The sequence below is a fragment of the Pinus tabuliformis genome, chromosome 5_2 (genome assembly GCF_031772625.1).
Source record: "Pinus tabuliformis cultivar Carrire ecotype Pingquan chromosome 5_2, CPIR1, whole genome shotgun sequence".
In the NCBI taxonomy this organism is placed as follows: domain Eukaryota; kingdom Viridiplantae; phylum Streptophyta; class Pinopsida; order Pinales; family Pinaceae; genus Pinus; species Pinus tabuliformis.
Genome location: NC_142306.1, coordinates 1,072,322,827 through 1,072,344,968, shown reverse-complemented (window position 1 = coordinate 1,072,344,968; position 22,142 = coordinate 1,072,322,827).

Here is a 22,142-nt window from a genome sequence, read left to right as displayed (position 1 = left end):
TGAGTATATGGTGAAGGATGTGAAATACCTCCAATGATACCATCGGCTGCATAAGATGCACCTGGTGCATTGGAACCACTAGGACAAGGGAGATCTGGTATAATAGTATAGATATAACTGGATTGAGCATAAATCAAGTCATATTTCAGAGTGGTTTGGAGAGAATCTTCCCTTGTATGAGGAAAATGAGACACGACATATTAGGCAATAGGTGCTAAAGATTCCTAAGAAACCAATCGAGGTAGACACGGTCTTTGAAGGGTGGAGCACGATACATGCTCCTCCTTCTACGCCATTCCTGGACATGATCGGAAAGACGGGTGGCAGAGGACTAATGAAATGTAGTTAAGAGCTTCGTATTGGTGTCGTATCGGAGAGGTAATTGAAAATATGAAAGGAACGCTTTAGCAAGCGTCGCGAAAGTGGAATGAGAAGCGGAGGGCTGGTTAATGTACCACTTCGCAACATCTCCAGTGAGCGTGCGTTGGAACAACCAAAGATGAATGGAGTCATCAGTGATGGAATTAGACGAACACCACATATGGAAGGAGTGGATGTGATTAGTGGGGTCCTCTCCAAAATTACCCTCAAACTTGGGAATGTTGGAGGGAAGCTTAGTCGTCATAACTGGACAACCAGCATCGTGGTGTATAGGGTCGTTAATCAACTAGCTAAAATTCGGGAGACTTAACCCAACCATGAAAGGTAGCAACAAAGTTGTCGAAATGGTTCCTATAATGGTTCTGCTAGATGTGACTACCGAGGTAGAACCAGATCTAACACCAGGTTGGTTTCCTGTACCTGTAGTGGGTCCTGACATGATGACGGTAATGCAGTGAAGGAGGCTCGGAATCGGATGAGGAACCAGATGACCAGAAGAAAAGTCGGTATAGGGACTTGGAGGATGAATAACTCGAACCCTACGGGGAGGAGTAATACGCCTAAGTGGAAACTGGGAATGAAGGCCCAAGAGTCTCCGTGACAAACGCCTTGGTGGTGCAATGGTTACAAGACACAAGGGACACATAAATGGTGAAGGGAGATAAACAAAATGTCTTTGTCTCTACTTGGGGAGATAAATTAATTAGGTTAAGTCTTGGGTTGGCAGTGTAAACCAAGCGCCCTTCACTTAAGGTGTGCTTGTGTGTGAAAGTTTGTTTAGTAATTAAGCCCAGATTGTGTTTGAAAAGAAAAAAAAGATTGCTGAAATAAACTGAAATTAAAAATAGAAAACGAACAGAAAATCAACTATCTAAAACCCCACCCAAACTGGGTTTGAAAACATTGTGTTGGTTGGTGGAAAAATCAATTGAAAACACACAAAAAAGGCAAAGAGATCTAAGCTTCGGTGTGACTGGGATCAAATGACACTATGTTGTTGGAAAGTGGTGCAGTATTCAACAACAAACCAGTGAGGAAAATCGTTGCAAATGATAGGGAGATGGGTGTGAAACCTAGGGTGAATAGTGGCACCCTGTGGAAAATGACCAAACAAGGTTCAAGAGGGAACTTTGGGTGGAAACAAAATATCTTTGAAGATCTGAATAAGGAAGGTATATATCTGGAAAGTATGGCTAAAAGGTTTGCAACAAATTTAGACTTCTTACTCAACTAAACTCCTCCTATAAAGGTGGAAGCATACTAGAATCCCTAAGGGATAAATTCCACTTTGGCGAGCGAAATGGATTAGATCAAGGCCTAAGTGGGCTAAGACAGTGGTTAATCAACCCAGCAGACAGCTCTCGGAAAAACCCAGAAAAAGATCAGAAAATTTCCTAGAAACCCTAAAATTGCAGGTGCTGACCTGATTCCTAGAATGTCACACTTTTTGGTCTAGAAAGTGCATTATGGACCTCATATCACAAGTTTGGGGCAGAAAAGTGCGATTTTTGCTCCTCATTTCTAGGGTAGCAAGTCTAGGAAAAAATTGTCGTCTTTATTGCGATTGGTTCCTGTGACCTGCGAAAATAACTAGAAAACTTGCGGAAGTTAGAAATTTGTCTGATCTAGGGTTAGGATGCTAGTAAACAACATTAAGAGATTGAAAAAAGAAAAAACCTAAGCTGAAAACTAAAGGTCATCGAGGTTTCTGAATAAAAATTAAAAACGTAGTGGAGTCGCCATCTATTGGGGTTTTTTCTTATCGAGAGTGTAAAAAATGAAATCACTTTAGACTGTGGACGACAAATAGCCTCAACAGTAAAAATGGTTGTTAAATAATGTAGATCTGCAGCAAATGATAGAAACAAAACCTGCCAAAGCCCTGATCTATGCAACAGAAATAGTTAAACAACAAAATGGAATAAAAAAATAAGCGCAAGTAACTCCAATAATCCAATGGAAACCAGATATATAAAGAATATATTTTATTAAATGACACCTATGAAGGGAACAAATAATGTTACCAGTCCCCCTCTATGGCATGGGTTCTTGGCTATCCTAAATGTATTCAGCTTTTGTAGAGTCTCTCTCCTCTATAATGTGTAAAACCCAGCAAACAAAATGTTTGACCTCAATGAGAACTCAAATGAAAAAGAAGATGGTGTACGACAATGATAATAATCGGAGCTACAATGGTAAGTGCAACAATGAAAATAATCAAAAGTGAAGAATGAATGTAAAACCCTTCTATTTATAACAAAATATTAGGTTATTCTCGAATAATGGGAAATAATAAAATATTATTAACCAAATTCTAGAATTAACCATTTGGAATATTTTATTATATTTGGTTGGAGGGAAAAAGTATAATTTAAATTAGTTAAATACTTTTATTTAGAAACAATAAATAAATAAATGATTTATTTATCATCTAAAGAAATATGGTTAAGGAATAATAAACAAATAATGATTTATTTAAGTATTCCTAGGGGATTTAGTCAAACTTGACAAAGAATAATAACTAATTAGTGATTAATTAATTATTCCTAGAGAAAAATAAGATAATTAATGATTTATCTATTTATTTCTCATAACTGGGTCAAATATGACAAGGAATATTAGTTAAACAATGGTTTAATTAATTATTCCTAGAAGATAATTAAATAAATAGTGATTTATTTAATTATTCTTCATGGGTTTAATCATAAATGACTTAACAAATGTGGTTTATTAAATAATTTCTTATAGTGAAAGCAATTTTACTATGGTAAAATTGGCCTTACATGGTGTATTTTGATCCATATAGTAAGTCATGGCTAGATGATCAATTTTTGGTGATAACAACTCGTGCAACGAAAAACAAGGGAGCATGTCGAAGAACTAGGAGTCAATTTTGATACTTTGATACATTCAAGCAGAAAACTAGAATGATGATCCGGACTTAAATAGGAATGCAACAAATTACTGAGATAACCATAAACACAGATATGCAGCGGAAATAATACTTCATTTCATTAATGTAAAATACTGAAATATGCTTACAAACAGTAATGGAAATAAACTAGCTAGGGCGATGGTAGCTTATCTCTGAGGAGAGATGTGGTGGCTACATGCCTCTGAACTGTGTTACAATGAGGCTCGAAGGCCTATTTATTGTTGAGAAACAATGGAAAACCCTTAACATTCCAAAACCTAAACCTAGAAGATGAAACACCAAACTGTGGGCCCTGTTTGGGTAAATTGGTACACCAACTTCCCGGGGTCGTAACTTTGGCATACGATCTCTGTTTGACGCGTACAATAGCTCGTTAGAAAGATCTATCCGAGCACTACCACTTTGGGAGGCAACATGGGTCCATGGACCCATGTTGCCCCAGATTTCCCAAAAAACGTCGTTTAGGGCCTCAAAACGGCTCCGGAAGTTTAGGACCCGAAAAACTACTAAAAATAGTCAGTTGTGCTACAATTAAGGAAACTGAAAATGCTGAGAGGAACAATGGTGGGGGTCCAGGTGGACTTGGCAGGTGGCCACCAATATCCACCTGGATCATTCCTCCCCCCTTAGGAAGCAATGGTCCCCATTGCGTTGAGTTCCTCCATGAGATGAGGAAACTTTTGCTGAACTTGTTCCCTGGTGAGCCACCTGCCCTGGTGAAGGAGTTGGCCTGCTTTGACAACTCGATATAGTTGGATATTCTGTTGGCGAGTGTTCTTGATCTGTGTATCCATGATCCGATCAGTTGTAGCTTGTTCCTTGCAATCTGGATTTAATTCTGTGGGTGTGAGCTGTTCTGCAATGTCGGATGTGTCTAGCAATGGTGGAAAGTATGGCCGAAGGCAGTCCACATTGAACACTGGGTGCAGGCCAAGGAATGGGGGAATGCTGAGCTCAAATGCATTATCTCCCATAGCCTTAGTAATGGTGTAAGGACCATATCGAAGTGGTCTCAGTTTCCGATATGCTCCAGTAAGGCGTTCCTTTTGCAAATGCAACCAGACTTTGTCGCCCACCTGAAACTTGTGTTGCACCCGATGTTGATCATGTCGCTGCTTGTACTTGGCATTTGATTTCTCCAGAATTTCATGGACCTGCTGGCGAATATGTTGGATGCGCTCAATGAAGCTGGTGGCCTTATCTGTTTCGGATTGGACATGAGCTGAATTTATGTGAGTAGCTGCAAGTGGCATGGCCACATAAATGGGGCATAGTGGCTGGAATCCCAAACCCACCTGAAAAGGGCTATGGCCAGTGGAGCTGTGAAGAGCTCGGTTGTAGCCGTGCTGAACATAGGGGAGGCTCTCGTCCCATGTGCGTGGATGATTTGAGTTATACATGCGCAGAATGTGCACAATCAACCTATTGACAACCTCTGTCTGGCCATCCGTTTGAGGATGGAAGGCCGTGGACTTCGTGAGTTTGGTGTCCAGCATTGACCAGAGACTGGACCAAAATGTGCTGAGGAACCGACTATCCCGATCTGAGATGATAGACTGTGGGATCCCAAAGTGCACCCACACTCGTTCAAAGAAGAGTTTAGCAGTGGCTTCTGTTGTGATATTCTTCTTGCAGGCCACCATAATGGCCATCTTCGAGAAACTGTCGACGACCACAAAAACACAGTCATTTCCATGCTTAGTGGAAGGAAGGCCTGACATGTAATCCATGGAGATGGATTCCCAAGGTCGACTAGGGGTAGGCAACGGGGTATAGAGGTCGTGCTTCTTGATGGTCGGTTTGGCAATGGCACAGGCAGTACATGATCTGATGTACTTCCCAACATCCTATCGAAGATTCAGCCAATAGAAATAATTTTGCAGTACTGCCACTGTTTTCTCGACCCCGAAATTCCCAGCAACCCTACTGTATCCCAAATCATCTTGGCACGCTCGCTTGAAGGAACACCAATGTGACCCAGGTGGCATAACAGGGCATCCTGGAGGTGAAAATATGGAACATGCCGACCCTCCAAGAGTGTCTGGTATGTGTGGCCGAATTTTGGGTCGCTTTTGTAGAGAAGTGGCCAATCAGAAGTCTCGTGCCCACAAGAGTTGAGCACGGTGGTTAACGCCATGATCGGTGGTCGACTGAGGCAATCTGCAACATTATTGGTGCTGCCCTTCTTATACTTGATATTCAAGTGGAACTGTTGCAGGTATGTAGACCACTTTTGATGGCGATCATTCTGCAATTTCCCTTGGGTCTGTATGAACTGCAGGGGTCGGTGGTCTGTGTGGATGACCGTTTCCTTCCCCAAAATGTAATGCTTCCATTTTCGGCAGGCCTGTACAATGGAATACATCTCTTTATCATAAGTGGGGTACTTCCGGACTGTGTCTGAAAGTGTTTCACTGTGATATGCCACTGAATGTCCATGTTGAGTAAGGACTTCCCCAATAGCATAGTCAGAGGCATCTGTCTCGACCTCAAATGGTTGTTGCAAATCTGGTAACGCGAGCACTGGTGTCGTGCAGAGGCGATCCTTCAACTCTATGAATGCCTTCTATTGAGATTCAGACCAAAATAATTTTGCTCTCGCCCCTCCCTTGGTGACTTGACTCAAGGGCCAAGTAATATGAGAAAACCCCAACACGAACCTGCGGTAGAAGTTGGCAAAACCTAGAAAGCTGCAGAGCTCTGTTAGAGTGGTTGGAGATGGCCAATCCCGAATGACTTGGATCTTGGTTGGATCGACATGCACCCCATGTTCATCAATGATGTATCCCAGATACTGAACCTGGGTCATGCCAAAAGTGCATTTCTCCAAATTGGCACATAGCTTGTGTTGCCGCAGTGTTTGGAGAACCTGTCGGATGTGGTGGAGGTGCTCTTCCCAACTCTGGCTGAAGATCAGAATGTCATCCAAGTATACTACTACAAATGAGTTGGTGAACGGCCGCAAGATGTCATCCATTAGCCTCATGAAGGTTGCAGGAGCATTCATAAATCCGAAAGGCATAACCAACCATTCGAATAGGCCCTCCTTGGATTTGAAGGCAGTCTTCCACACATCAGAGGGTTCGATTGGTACCTGGTGATATCCTGACTTCAGATCGATCTTGCTGAAATATTTCGCCCCCTTTAGTTGGTCCAGGAGGTCATCAATCCGCGGGATCGGGTACCTATTACGGACAATGATCTTGTTCAGTGCCCAATAGTCAATACAGAGTCTCCACGTACCATCCTTCTTCTGTACCAACATGATCGGGCTCCCACAAGGCGATGAAATCGGATGGATGTGACCTTTCTGCAGGAGCTCCTGAATCTGCCTCTTGATTTCATTGTTCTCCAGAACGGAGCGCCGATAAATTGGTCCATTGGGTAGCGGCGCACCTGGGGTCAGATCGATGGAGTGCTTGACCTGACAGTGCAGAGGAACCCTTGCGGGGGAGGTGAAGATGTCCTCGTATTCCTCCAGAACCTTGTCCATCTGTAGTTGTCGTGTAGAGGGGCCCCGTCTAGAGGCCGCGGCCACCGTATTCTTCTTTCCTTGAGGGCGTATCATCAGGAAAATTTTTTCCCTGGTTTTGGAAATGATCTTACTGCATTGTTTTGCAGTAATCAAAGAGATGGCGGTAGGTGGTGCTACCTCTGGTATCCTGTACAACTTATTTCCCAATGTAATAATAACAGCACGGGGCCTTGATTCATACACAGCATGCCGCTTCCACAAGTATGGCTGTCCTAATAATACATCACAAACTTCAAGGGGAGCAATGTCACACAATACCTCATCCGTGAAGGGCTTGATGTTGTATGGAAGGCGACACTGCTGGCTCACGCGAAGATCTCGTCCTTGGTGAAGCCACCCAATGGTGTACGGTTGTGGATGTGCTATGGTCGGTAAGCCCAACCACTTCATGACCTCTGCCGAAATGAGGTTCTTTTGACTCCCGCTATCAACAATGAACTGTATCGGGGAGCCCTTTACCCACATCTATGAGTGGAAGAGACACTCCTCCTCCTCTGGATCTTCGGGTTCATTTTTCTGGATCTTGGCGGTAGCAACAGTGGCGTTGGGATCCACATCAATGATCTGCTTCCCTTTGTCACTCCCTTATCGGGTTCTGACTCAAAGTCGGAACATGCATTTGATTATGAAACCTTTAGCTCAGCCACTAGTGACTGCTTGGCCCGACACTCACTTGTGTTGTGAGTGGAGCTCTTATGGAACTCACACCATTTTCCCGTGTCCTTTTTTAGCTTCGTGACGCTGTTCTTTGCTTGCAGCTTTGGCGGGTTGTCTTGGGCTGCCTCGCCTTGGCTTTGTCCTTTGTTTTGTGGTTTAGGGGCACCTTTCCCCTGCTTTGGATTCGCAGATCCAAAGTCTCACTTCTTTTGTTTAAACTTCTGCTCGACCTTGACGGCATATCGATATGCTGCGTCGAGTGAGGAAATGTTCAGGAATTGTATTTCTTCCTGGATGTACTTGTGCAGGCAGCCACGGTATTTGAGTATCAAATGCTGCTCCGAATCCTTGATACCCAACTTTGTGCGAAGGGTATGGAAAATATTGGTGAACTCCGGCACGTCTTGGTCCCTTCCCTGCCGCAGCGTGGTCCACTTTATGTATTCATCCTCATAGCTTCCGACAGGGTAGTACTGCTCCTTGATGGCATCCCGGAATGAATTACAGGTGGGTGCGGCTGAAAATAGTGAGCCAGTACTTTCATCCTTCTGCTCGCAGTAGGTTTCCCACCAGTCCTTGACGTGGGGGGCTGCTTTGAGAAGAGCGAAAACAATATTTTCCCGACTCGAAAATTCATGAACAGAAAAATAACCCTCTAGCAGATTTAACCATTTATCTACGGCATCTGCGTCTATCTGACCCTCGAATATGGGGATTTCAAAATTAACTTTTACCTTAAAGGGCGCGGCGTTTCCAGAGTAGCTGCTAGAAGCTGATGCGTCGCTTCTGGGTAGCCGCTGAAGGATCTGGGCAAAGCTGTCCATCATCGCGTTCCGTTGTCGCTCGAGGGCTTCTTTGAGCAAGATTTTGATGGGATCTCCTGCCCACCGTCTTTCTTCTCATTCGCCATGGGAGGCCGTCGGGATTTGCGAGGCTGGTCTTGAAAAGGTTCGACCACTTCAAGCCCTAACTCCTTATATCCCGACCTTGTTGGGGACATGCAAAGAAAAACAGAGAAAAAGCAAACCGCTCTGATACCACTGATCCAGACTTAAACAGGAACGCAACAAATTACAGAGATAACCATAAACACAGATATGCAGCAGAAATAATACTTCATTTCATTAATGTAAAATACTGAAATATGCTTACAAACAGTAATGGAAATAAACTAGCTAGGGCGATGGTAGCTTATCTCTGAGGAGAGATGTGGTGGCTACATGCCTCTGAACTGTGTTACAATGAGGCTCGAAGGCCTATTTATTGTTGAGAAACAATGGAAAACCCTTAACATTCCAAAACCTAACCCTAGAAGATGAAACGCTAAACTGTGGGCCCTGTTTGGGTAAATTGGTACACCAACTTCCCGGGGTCGTAACTTTGGCATACGATCTCTGTTTGACGCGTACAATAGCTCATTAGAAAGATCTATCCGAGCACTACCACTTTGGGAGGAAACATTGGTCCATGGACCCATTTTTCCCCAGATTTCCCAAAAAACGTCGTTTAGGGCCTCAAAACGGCTCCGGAAGTTCAGGACCCGAAAAACTGCTAAAAATAGTCAGTTGTGCTACAATTAAGGAAACTGAAAATGCTGAGAGGAACAATGGTGGGGGTCCAGGTGGACTTGGCAGGTGGCCACCAATATCCACTTGGATCAAATGATGGCCCTATGTATTGAAAATGATGGATCAAGCGAGCAAGGTATCAGAGCAAGTGATCGTGGTTATGAAAGAAAACACAAGGCAACGAGAAATAAGTTTTAGACAATGCTGCAAATTCAAGATCGAACCTGAGAGTTAGAGTTGAACATCCAGATTATTTTTCTCTTAGATTTGGATTTGTAATGTTTTGGCTATGTATTTCCTGTAGATTTTGGTACTACGGGCAAGTCTATAACTGCTACAAGTTGTAATGCTACTATTTGTAATGAAATTGTTCTCCAAGGAAAGCGAGACTTTTGGCACCTTTCTATGTAATTTATGGGCCCCTTTAAAATTTTATGCTTATGTTAAATTTCATGTTGAATTTATGTTGCATAAAGGATAATAATGAATGTTGTGATAGTTGTGCAATTCATATAACAAGCATATCTAAATCCCCTTTATCTTTAATGGTTCTCACTCGCCTCGGGTGAGACTCTTCTTCCTTTTGGAAGGAGTGAATATGTCGGCGAAGTGCTAGAATACACGAGATTTTGTTGGCACTCTCAGTGGAACCTTGGGTTAGTTTTAAAGTAAATTTTCATGCCAACAACAACATAGGAGTTTCAGATTTATCATCAAAAGAACACTTCCTACCATCCATAGGCTAATTCTACGTTGGAGGCATTTAATAAAATATTGGAGACAAATATTACTAAAGTATGCAATGTACAACACGATGGTTGGGATTTAAGGATACTAGCAGTTTTGTGGGCACATAGAATTACATGCAAGAAGTTGATTGGAAAAACACCCTTATGGTTAGTGTATTGGCAGGAGGTTGTAATGCCAATGGATATTTTGGTACCAAGTGTTATCACTCAGGTTGTTCCCCAAAAGTTGTAGAAAAGGGAATATGGCCGAGGTAACCACATACCAATCTTTTAGACACAGGTTCTAGCCAATCTGCATCCAGAGAGGGCTCTCTCTTTATGATTTAGCTTTGTTTTGAGGTATATTAGGCTAGTTATGAAGTACAAGGATTTGTTTGATTTTTGGATGGTGATCTTCAATAGAACAGGGGTGTAAATCTGAGAATTTCAGTCCATTGGGTTAATGGAGTCTATGAGGATGAACTACTGGATATGGTTTCTTTTTGAGAGGGTGGCACTACAGAGCAAGGTAATCAATCATGGAACAATTTATAAGCTGGAATCAGGTGGGATGGAGTCAGTGGGTGAAGGGCAATTAAGAACCATTCATCATGTTGACAGAGGGAAAGTGGTTGAATATTTCCAGGGAGCAGTTAAGAATTCCTTAGCTAATATTCAAGATGTAAGAACCAGGGGAAACAGGAGCAGTTAAGAATTCCTGCTTATGCTAATTCTGAAGAAAACAATAATAATAACAGAGATTGAACTCATAGTGCTTGCAAACAAATTCTGAGTTATTCTTTTTCCCTGTTATTCAGATCATGAAACATATATGATATAGTAAACACAGAAATTGAAAACATAAGTAAGAGAGACATATTGATCCACAAAATGATTCAGGAATTTTGTAACATAGTCCTCTGCTATCAATTCCACATTCAGAGAGTCCAGCGACAATGGATTCCAACAACTTTTGTATTCAAAGGGTTTTCAGAGTTACAACGCAGTTCCAAAAATGTATCACCAACCCCTAATACTTCGCTTGGGGAGGTATTTGTACAAAAATGTTTACAAAATATCTCAAAGAGATAATATCTAGTAATAACTCATTCTATCTACTTTACAGGAGAAGTAAATGATCTTGAAAATAGGGAGAAATAAATGCAGAAGTAAATGCTGTTGTGCTGGCTGCTCAGTTGGTGAGATGCGTTGACTGTAAGCTCGGTGAGTCAGCTGGTGGCTATTTCCACTGATATTCCACGTTGCTTCCTCAGCTTCCTCAGGCGCATCTATTTTTGATTTGATAGACTACTACCCCGCATAACTCTCATCTGTTTCCTCCCTCCGCTTTATGGTATCTGTTGTATCTTAGGTAAAACAAAAGTTGAAACGTGCCTATAGGATTTCCAACATGCTTTGCCACCACTGCTCTTCTGGTAACTGATTTCTTTGCAACTTTTTGAAAGTCTCATCAGCGTTGGTGTACCTGTAGAACTTAGGCTGGACTAAAAAAAGATGTTTCACTTCATGCTCAATATAGAAGAGATTTTCCAAGTTGTTGTAGAGAGTTTGGCTAGATGGAAGGGTTTTCTCTGCTGAAGAACTTGATGATGCATTTAGTTGATCAGCAACATGTTTATTCAACCTATGCGTGTACTTAGCTTGTCTCAACAGGGGTTCATTTCTTCCCACCAGACTTGGCAAGCCCCTTTCATGCAAAACTGCAAATCTTTCTACAAAAGAATTTACCTCCACTTGCATGTCCTGGCTCTTCCTCTCCAAGTTCTGCATCAGGGTTTTCATGGTCAGAACTCTTTTGACTGTTAGAATGGTGCCTGTCCTATCTTTGATGTCTAGTGCTGCTAGTTCTTCGTTGGTTTTAGTGTTCAAGAAATGTATTAACCTGTTGGCCTGTTCGGGCCTATGTCCCAATAAATTTTTGGCCTTTTGAATTTCCAATTGGGCTGTTGCTATCAAGTCAATCTGCTCATATATAATTTGAATAGATCTCCACACATTACTAATGGATTCACTGATGTTAGCCCACAAAATGCCTTTGATTTCTCCCAGAGGCTTATCTAAAGAGAGGTCCTTTTCCAATGCTTTTACCCTGTTCTCTAATGCTTTCACCTCTCTTGTCTTTTCTGCCACAATCATTTTAGATTTGTCATAACTTATTTCTAACTTTGCCAATTTATCTTTGGCTTCTTTCAATTCTGATACTTGGAGTTTTAATTCCTCCATAGCCTTTATTAACTCCTCTGTGGTCATGGTAGTGCTGCTGCCTGCTGCTGTTGTTGTTGCTGAATTACCTGCTGCTGATGTTGGGCCAGTGGGAGGCACTACTGTTGTAACTATGGGAGGAGCAGTTGTGACTGTTGGAGCTATTTAAGATGGCTGGGAGGTCGACTCTCCCTACTTACCTTGTAGTGCTTTCTCCAATTCCTGCTCTCTCTCACTTAATCTTTGATTCATTCTCATCAGTAAGTCCATCATGTCCTCCTCCACTTTTTTCTGTACAAGCTCTGTAGTTTGTGGATGCATAGTAGTAGGCAGCTTCAATTGTTTCCTGAGGGCAGCAATGTCCTCTTCCTTCTTTTTCATTAATGATTTTATTCCTTTGGCATCCTTAGGATCATGTCCCAGCTCAATGATAATATCCTCCAAGGACTTTATCCTGTTATCCTTGGCTAAAGAAGATGCCCTTTCCAAATCTAGTTGGGCAGATGTGTTGTTTAATGAGTTTTTCAATTTATAAGCCAACATTGCCTTATCTGCCAATGTAGAGTAAACCATCTCTCCAGTTTGCTTGTGCAACTCAATCTGGTCCATAGGATGAATGTCTTTGGCAAGGACCTCCAGATTTGTTCTAATGTAGTCAGCTGTTGACTGTGGCTGCTGCACTTTAGGCCTAAAGTGGCTCAAGATCATTTTTCCTTCTTTAATGTCATATGCAGACATTAACCTTTACTGGTTGGCGGGGGTCATCTTGAGAAATTGGTCATAAAGTTGCAGCCTCAATGGATCATTTCTAGCCTTAATCTCTGTGAATGTTCTTTTGACATCTGAGGCCTGCTTTCTTGATGGTCTTGTGGATGAAACTTCCACACTATGCTACCTTTCTAGGTCCTACCTATGAGAGCTGGTGGATGTTTCTACCACTGGGGATGTCTGTGGGCTAGTTGCCCTCTCACCTCTTGGACTTTCTATGGTTTCCTCAATAATTTCCTCTTCAGGTAGAGGATTTATTCTTTGCCTTTTTGCCCCTGGTTGCTCTGCTGGTCCACTTACAGGTGTGGTCTCTTCTCTGTCCCTTTTCTTGCCCCTTTCCTCATTTAGAGGAGTCTGTAATGCTGGTATCTCTGGTGCTTTGGTCTGGACAGGAGGAATTTTCCCTTGGCCCTATTCCTTTGATGATGCTGGCTGATCTGTCATTATGTGATGTTCTGTATCTAGCACTGCTTTGCCTTTAGATGTCCCTACAGTTGGTGTAGTGCTTTCTTGGGCAGGTTGCTGTGAAGTTCCAGTAGATGATGTATCCACTTCGGTTTGCTGAGGTAGTTTGAAAGACACCTGTCTTTAACAGCGCACTGTGTGGATTGCAGGTTGCGGGATGAGCTGGAGAACAGGAATGTGGACTTGATTTGGCTGGGTGGCAGACTGTATGGTCGAGCAACTGCTTGGACGTAAATCGCATGCAGTAGTTCTGCAAGAAAAACAAGTGAAAATGAGTGAAAATGACGTTTTTTTTTCCGCGTCTTTTTAACAAAAATTGACTTTGGCGGGCTTTTGGCGCTTTTAGTTGGGTGACGTCAGCATGATGAAATATCTTGTCGCGTAGCGGGGTGACATGGCGATGACGCAGAGGTGACGTCAGCGGATGAGGTGGTGATGACGTTAGCAGGGGGGTCAGCGGGGGCGGTAAGCGGTTTGGGCCCGCACCGCTTTTGGGCCAAGGTGGTATTGAGTGGAGGGGCAACGAGCATTGCGGGAGGGCACCACCTGTCCCACAGTACGGCGGGAATACCACCGTTCCCCGGGCGGTAAACTTCGGGAGGCAAGGGCCTTGCGATATTGCTGTGGGCCGTCCGATCAACAGGACCAGATCCGACGGTCAGCGCTCAACGGGATATGGCGGAGGTACGACGTGGGACCCGTGCAATATACAATGTTTTTTAAACATATCGGGGGCGCGTTGATTGGTTGTTATTGGTTTAAACTATTAATTAACCAGGCGTTAATTAATTTTCCAATATTTGCGCGGGGAGGGTTATTACATGGTTCCGGATGAACCATTAATTCCCAAAAATATAATGATATGGTTGATATTACAACCGAGGCGGGGAATATTAAACATTTTGGGGTTTTTATATATTAATAACATACGGGAAAGGGGAAATAGCTATAGGGAGTTAAATAATAAATTTAAAATGTAATTAATGTGATTCATGAAATGGGAAGCGCTAAGTGATGATCTTAGGCTATAGGGAAAGTAAGGATTTTACACAAGAAATGTGGCTTCTTTTATCCTAAGTAAAAACAGAGTTTCACTTAGTCTTTTTCATGAAATGAAGTGAACTAGGAGTATTGAGCAGATCCCAACATCCTTGTGGGGAGGTTAGTAAGTGATTTGGGAGAAATGTGAAGGGAAATTAGACATGCTTCATTTGATCTGTCACCACATAGTTGCCCTGGTACTTATGATAGTAACAAGATGAATCACCTTTGAAAGACAAAATTACTCATAAGCCTGCTTCTGCAACACCAAAACTACCTACTGAGCCTACTGTATCTAACATTTTTTCTTCTTTTTTCCTTGGGTGCATTTAAAGTAACAAACCCTTACTCTCTTCTTTTCTTTTAACTGCCATCCTATCTAAGTCTGCCCTTATTTCTTCCAGGGGCTCAGATTTAGCTGTTGAGCACCTTTTCTTCTCTACCTAACTACTTATCTGCCAAGCTTGAACTGTTTGGACAAATTTTGTTCTCTATTTCTAAAAACAAGAAATTTAAACACGAATTGGCCAAGATTAAGCTGTTTGGCCATCCATCAACTGTGACAAGGGTCAATTGATTGCACACAATGAGATTCTTTGGAAAAATAGAATAGTAGTGGCATTTTAGACTAGCACACTTTCCTAGTCTTCTTCATTTTGGGGTTCATTTTCTTTTCTCTTTTGACCAATTCATTCTTTTTGCCCTTTGATTTTCTTTTAGGGCATACCCTCTTTTCATTTTTTTATTTTTTGATTTTTTCAAAATATGTAACCTTTGCAGCATGGAAAGGATGAACATATTTTGGATTTTACCAGTCAATCATTAAATATGACACCTATTGGTATAGGAGCACAACACCAAGTATGCACATTGAAATAGCCACGCAAATTACAAAATATGGCACAATGGAGTAGTGGTTAAAGGAATTACTACAGCTAAAGGAGGATTGCATAGTCACTAGCTTTCACCAATAATTAAATAAAACCAAAGAGAAGGCATGGCATGATTGAAGGATTAAGCAAAAGACTTTCTAGATGGGAAATTTGGTACTACTATATGACAACAAGTTTTTATAGCACCCAGGAAAATTTCATATGCATTGGATGGGACCATACATTATCCAACATGTGGCATATGCAGGAGCAGTACAATTGAAGAATTTGGAGGTACCAGTTTCGTCAATGGGAGCCAATTGAGGTTTTACAGTGATAGTCGATATCCCGTGCACCGATTATGAAAAGACAAATTTCATTCTACCTTTTTGTACATAAATAATGTAGATTGATTAAGGTCTATAGTAGATTTGTGTTGTTTCTATTTTAATTTAGTATTCAGGAATAAAAATTAGTCATGCATTGTGTATGAGTGTAGAACATTGTGCACCGAGAAAAACATGGCACAATATTGATGTTAGACTAGGCAATGCAAAGTGGTTGTCCTATTCCAGGGAAGTTTGTATGTTGAAGTGAAGTGACAATGGAACAGTGGAGGTTAACTTGATCTACAGCGTAGAACTTGATGAGTATCACAGTTGGAGTCACATCAATGACAAGTGGAAGACAAGTAGACAACCGACAGATTCACAATAAATCAGTAGACTGGAACATGTTTGGTACAAAATTTGGTGTATAGGTGTCAAAGGTAATTAGAATGGCCAAGCCATAATTACTAAGAAAGACGGGTATTTATTATGGAAAACATCATCACGAAGGCTTGATCATAGTGGGAAACCATGCCAGTGAAGTCCACCTACGATGTGAGGACACTAGCGTCCATGGTAGACTACCTTGGATTATAGCACCAAGATGAAGTGATGGTTCGGGAGTGGGATAATGATGCTTGTAGGCATAAGAGAAAAGAGTGCATGCATGCAACACATTTGTGGAGTCAGAAGAGTTGGAAGAAATAAGTTGAGAGAGAGAAAAAGGTAGAGCTAAAGGTTAAGGGAAGTTACATAGATAAGAGTCGAGAACCAAAAATTAAAGTATTAGGCCAAGGAGTAGTTATTATAGAGAAATGGTGAAAGAAATCAAGTCCTTAGGAGAATGAAAGCCACAAACCAAGCATCCTTTATTTCTTAAGGAGGGTGATGCTAAGGAATCATGAGAGAACAATGTATATCTAAGGATTGAAGATTCAGGGACAGGTTGGGAGGATGTTTGTGCAAGGTCAGGCTTTGAGACTGTCAGGCTTGCCGTGATAATGAATTACAGTGCGGAGCCCTAGTATGTACACAACCCCCAACTTCAATTCCCTGAGATTCCAAATACGTTGTGGAGATACCACCCCTTCTGCTTGGTGTTCACAATGAAGGGAGGATGCAAAGTTATCTAGAAAGGCTTAAGTATTATGATCACGATATATGTATCGTTCCAGACTTCCAAATCTACAACAATATATTCAATGTGTGCAGAAAATTGATGGCGTGACTATAATGGAGCTGCAAGACTCGGATTGTGGCCTAGAAGACAATGGAATTGTAACAACCCCGGGTTAAAATTTCATGTAATAAAGTTAATAAAGGAAAAATAAGACCAAGGTCATGGGACACATATTCTAATCTGAATGTTGGGCAAAACATTGTAGTGGGTATTCATTTAGGTTTATTATGGCTAAGGGAAATTGGAAAAGGAAAAGAGGCCTTAATTGGCATTTATTTATGAAAATAAAGGAAAATAGGCATGATCCATAAAGTGTTGTGGATATTCCACTCGACAGTTCGTCACAACAGATCTAATAATATTATATTAAAAATATGAGATTCTACACTATTACAGTTTTATTTAATTTCTAGATCTATAAAATTAACTGTAGTTAGTGCATGAATGTAAAAGTAAATCAAGCAGAAAAGTAGAGAACGAAAAAATAAGCTCACACACACATAATACACAATATATGCTCTATGGGAAACCTTTTTGGGAGAAAACCCAGCTGGAAGGTGAGGTCGCTTCCATCTATTTGTTTGTCTGGAAATGATCCAAGTGGATATTGGTGGCCAACCGCCTATTCCACCTAGACCCCCTAGTCAGTTTCATATGTTTCCTTGTTCATTTAAGTATTTACTATTTTTAGTAGTTTTTTGGGTCCTAAATTTTCAGAGCAGTTTTAACCCCCTAAATGACGTTTTTTTGGGGTTCGTGGCAGGCCTATAGCGAAACCTGTAGTACTCAGAGAGACCTTTCCAACAAGGTATTGTATGCGCCAAACATAGATAATATGACCAAGTTATGACCTCACGAAGTTGGCTGCCCAACTAACCCCAACGGGGCCCACAAACTCTTTGTGTTACATCTCGTAGAGTTAGGGTTTTCTCATGTTTTCCAATAATAAATAGGCCTTTAAGCCTCATTGTAACATAGGTCAGAGGCATGTAGCCACCACATCTCTTCTCAGAGATAAGTTACTATCGCCCGAGCTATCTTATTTCCATTTTATTTGTAAGCATTGTTGAGAAGGTAAATCCCCTCTACGGATAGAGGCGATCCCTACTAGCCCAATAGGGGTCTAGCAACAATCACACAATGCTGCCACGCATGTTCCTAGTTACAATTAAACAAGAAGTAAAGAGCACCTACTTGGATTCCTGCGCTGTCATTTGTCGAGGAGATGTTTCCTTCGCTCCTTCGCTTCAGCTGGTCACAGTCCTCCGCGATCCCCGCGAACGGACACCTGCACACACGAAGAGAAAACAAACACAAGCGTGAAATCTAGTAAAAGTAACTATATGCCAGTCAGAAAAGACATAATTCACATTTATCCATTGCATAAACAAACGAGAATGGAACAATAATAGCAGTCATCTATTATTAATCAGAATAGAGAAGAGTACAACCAAATGTTCTGACGTCGGTAAACTCCTCAGGAGGGATCAGTCAGCATGTATCTCAAGCATTCACCTTTGAGGATGATTCTCCCAAGACAAACAACTCTCTCTCTCTCACACAAATGTCACAAACAAACTTCCCAAAGCAATCAATCACTTCCACTCCTAACACACCACACCTATAGCAGCAATCTGAGCACTACAAGCTCTGTACAATCCAAGCTAAGTCTAGCTAGTTTCTAACCAGCTGCTCATGGTAATGGTGGAAGTTTATATAGGAGAAGGAGTCTCCTAAAAAGGTGGAAGGATGAGCTTATCTTCAAGGGGAGTAGTTGCAAAGGGTCGAACAGACATGCCATAGAAGGGAGTCGATATTCACAAAGCTAACAACCAAGCCTGGAGAGATCTGGAAGGCTGGTTGTTTGAACAAATTCGCCCAAACTGGATCAGCGCGGATTATATGGAGACTGCCACGATGTCAGCACATAACAATAACTGAACAAGTCATGTCAGCGCGGAAGAACACGGGAAAGCCGCGCTGTGCGTCATCGCGGAAAAGTGATGTTCTTCCGCGATGGCAGCGCACGAGATACACTGTGAGGCGCTGGTCATCGCGGTTATTTTGGGAACAGACGCGCTGATGCACAAAACTTTGGAAAAATGGGTTTTAAGCCAGTTCGGGGATCAAACACTTAGTGATTGTGACTTCTTGGACACAGCAGGGCGACTGACAGGAAGGCAGTGATAAATTACTGTGTAACAGATGCCCCCTAAAGCATGAAGACCGAGAGAGTGGGAGGGGTGAAATGCTTTACAACACACGCCGAACTGGAACACCACCAGGAAGTACCGAAAAATCTCTGACAATCACATACATGCAGTCTAGGCATGGGCGCAGCCATCCAAAAGACATGCAAGACTTGTCTATGGTATGGACGCAGCCACCCAGCTAAAGAGACCATAATAATGATAAGGTATGGTCGCAGCCATCCATGAAGACTCAGGTATGGGCGCAGCCATCCATCAATGAGTCATGTAATGATTATCCACAAAATCGCAACCTGGACCACAGTGAGCAAGGATCCAGGGTCTTGCGCTCCATCTCGACCCGAACAGAGTACAAGTCCACACATGTGAATACAGGGGTTGGAGTCGAACATGCATGAACATCGTCTGATTACCGGCCAATGATGAGAACCGTTAACAGACGCGAGAGGTACCACCAATAATGACAATGGCCCTCAAGGTACTATAGGTACAATCCGTGGCGTGTGAATCAATGAGCTGGTGTCGAACACCCACGGAATCATTCGATCGTAGGTCAATGATGTAAACCTTGCGTCGAACACGAGGAACCTGCCATTGAGGCATGCAGGCTCCAAGGCACCTGGAAAGAGTCTCTAAGTCACTTTCTCGGATAATGAGTTGAAGTCGACGAGATGTGGCCTTGATCGAAGGTGGGCCATGATGATTCCCACATCATCGACACGAGACAGAGGTATTAATAATTTGTGATGAGATAGCGAACGAGGTTGCTTTGTGGCAGAGGACAACTTCTCTTGAACACATAACGGCACTGTAACGGATTTGGCAGTACTTGACATCAAATGAGCAGCGGGTAAGATGATGACGGCAATGAACAGACGAGAGGTCAAATAGGATATCCCAAACCCATGGAGGCTAGTGAAAACGAGATGAGATGACCCCACCCAGACACGAAACAGCGGAGTGCCATGTTCAAGAGCGACGTACTGCCGAGACGACTGTAATCAAAGTTCCATTTTTCCCCACCTTTGCAGGCAGGTACCCCGATTATTTTTGGATGACAAGCTTGACAGGGGTAACATATGCTTGGTGTGTGTCATGTTGACAATATCCGATGTCATTGAGTGTTTAACGAGCCTGACAAAGGAAAAACTCGGCGTCTTTTCTTGTTTAGAGAGTCTGAAAAGACGGCGGAAAAGGAGACTCCAGGGGGGGTCCTTTTTCGGACAGTTGTGTCTCTCGAGCCCGAAAAAGTATAAAACTATGCTCGAAAGAACCGCCCGGTCGTTACAACCGAGGAGTACTTTTCATGAATAGTGTCTCCGACCTGAAAAAGTAGAAAAGTGGTTGAAAACACGTCGTTTTAGAGCCAATATCGAGCGCGAAACGACAAACACCCGTCAATCTTTTTGGTTTAATGGTCGGAAAAAGAGCTTAAAAACGACCACCTCCCATTCCTTTTAACGAGTCGAGAGGGGGACTCGGCAATCTTTTCATCTTTAAACGGTCAGAAAAGAGCTGAAAGCAGACCTCCATTTTTATTCTCTTTAACGAGTCAAAAAGGGAAAAATACTCGGCAATCTTTTCATCTTTTACGAGTCAGAAAAGAGCTTAAAGGAGACTCGTCCTAGAGGAACGAGTGGTATAAAGGGTAGCAACTGGTTCCGGTAATGGTGGAACTGCTCAAAACATGTAATGGTCAAGAGGCTGGCTATCAAAACCACTCATAACTGCGGTCCCTCAGGAAAGGTAAAACAACCAAGTGAAAGCATATGATCGGCCAAAGAGATGGTGGCGATGGAATGAAAACAACCAAGGCTCATCTAGCAGAATTCAGCGGATAAACATGGCAATCACGAGATGTAAATCGGGTATGGGTTCATTTTTACACAAGCTTGAACCGTGGAGAACTTTGCTTGGATTCGGTTTCATTTTTACACAAGCTTGAAACGAAAAACTATGCTTGTTATAAGTTCGCATGCCCCCAGCATAATAATGCAAATCGAGGTACATGCCCCCCAAGCTTCATTGCATTCAACAAAGTGGATGGAATGAAGGTTCACTCTCGAGATCTATGAAAGACTCGACTTGTATTTTACGAGATCTTAATCAAAAGACTCGATCTGGAAAGGGAGGTGTTTCATTTTTTAATGAGGTTGACACAGTGAAAGAACTATCCTCATAACCCGTGTTTCATTTTTTAACGAGCTTGACACAAGATCAGGAACTATGCTCCGACACCTAGTTTCATTTTTTTAAGGAGCTTGACACAGGAAAGCGAACTATGCTCTGACCAGACCCAGTTTCATTTTTTAAGGAGCTTGACACCGGAAAGGAACTATGCTCCGACCAGACCTAGTTTCATTTTTTAAGGAGCTTGACACCGGAAAAGAACTATGCTCCATCACCTTGTTTCGTTTTTTAACGAGGTCGCCACAAGATCAAAACTATCCTCGGGACGTCTTGTTTCATTTTTTAGGGAGCTTGACACAAGACAAAGAACCGTGCTCCGACCAACCTAGTTTCATTTTTTAAGGAGCTTGACATAGGAAAGTGAACTATGCTCCACCAGACCTGGTTTCATTTTTTAAGGAGCTTGACACCGGAAAGGAACTATGCTCCATCCAAACCCAGTTTCATTTTTTAAGGAGCTTGACATAGGAAAAGAACTATGCTCCATAACCCTTATTTCATTTTTTAACGAGCTTGACACAAGATCAGGAACTATGCTCCGACACCTAGTTTCATTTTTTAAGGAGCTTGACACCGGAAAGGAACTATGCTCCAAGAGACTTCATCATAATGAACGGGAAGTGGAGGCCCCCAAGAAAGTGGCTCCGGAGGGAAGGCCGACATCTTGGAAATCAGGACCTAATGCCCCCAGGACACTATGCACGATGGTGTCATCACTGGGTACGGGCACGGGGTAGGTGGCCACGTAGTTGATTTGCGGCGAGGCAGATGCAACTTGTGGATGAAAGCCGGGAGGGAAGGACGAGTGCGCCGGAGGGGCTTGTGGACGAACGAACGATAATTGATCGAACGTCACGATTCTTCCATCGTGTGGAAAACAAACCAAACGGAAAAGTGAAGAAACAAGGGCTCCCATGGCATACACATAATCACGACCAAGGAGAAGACTGAAGTCTAAAGAACCTTGGGTAACTGAGATGTCTATATAGACAGTCTTGCCCCCCAAAGTAATAGGAAACTTTGGAAGGATCCCTAATGGCTGACTCGTTCCTCCGTCAAA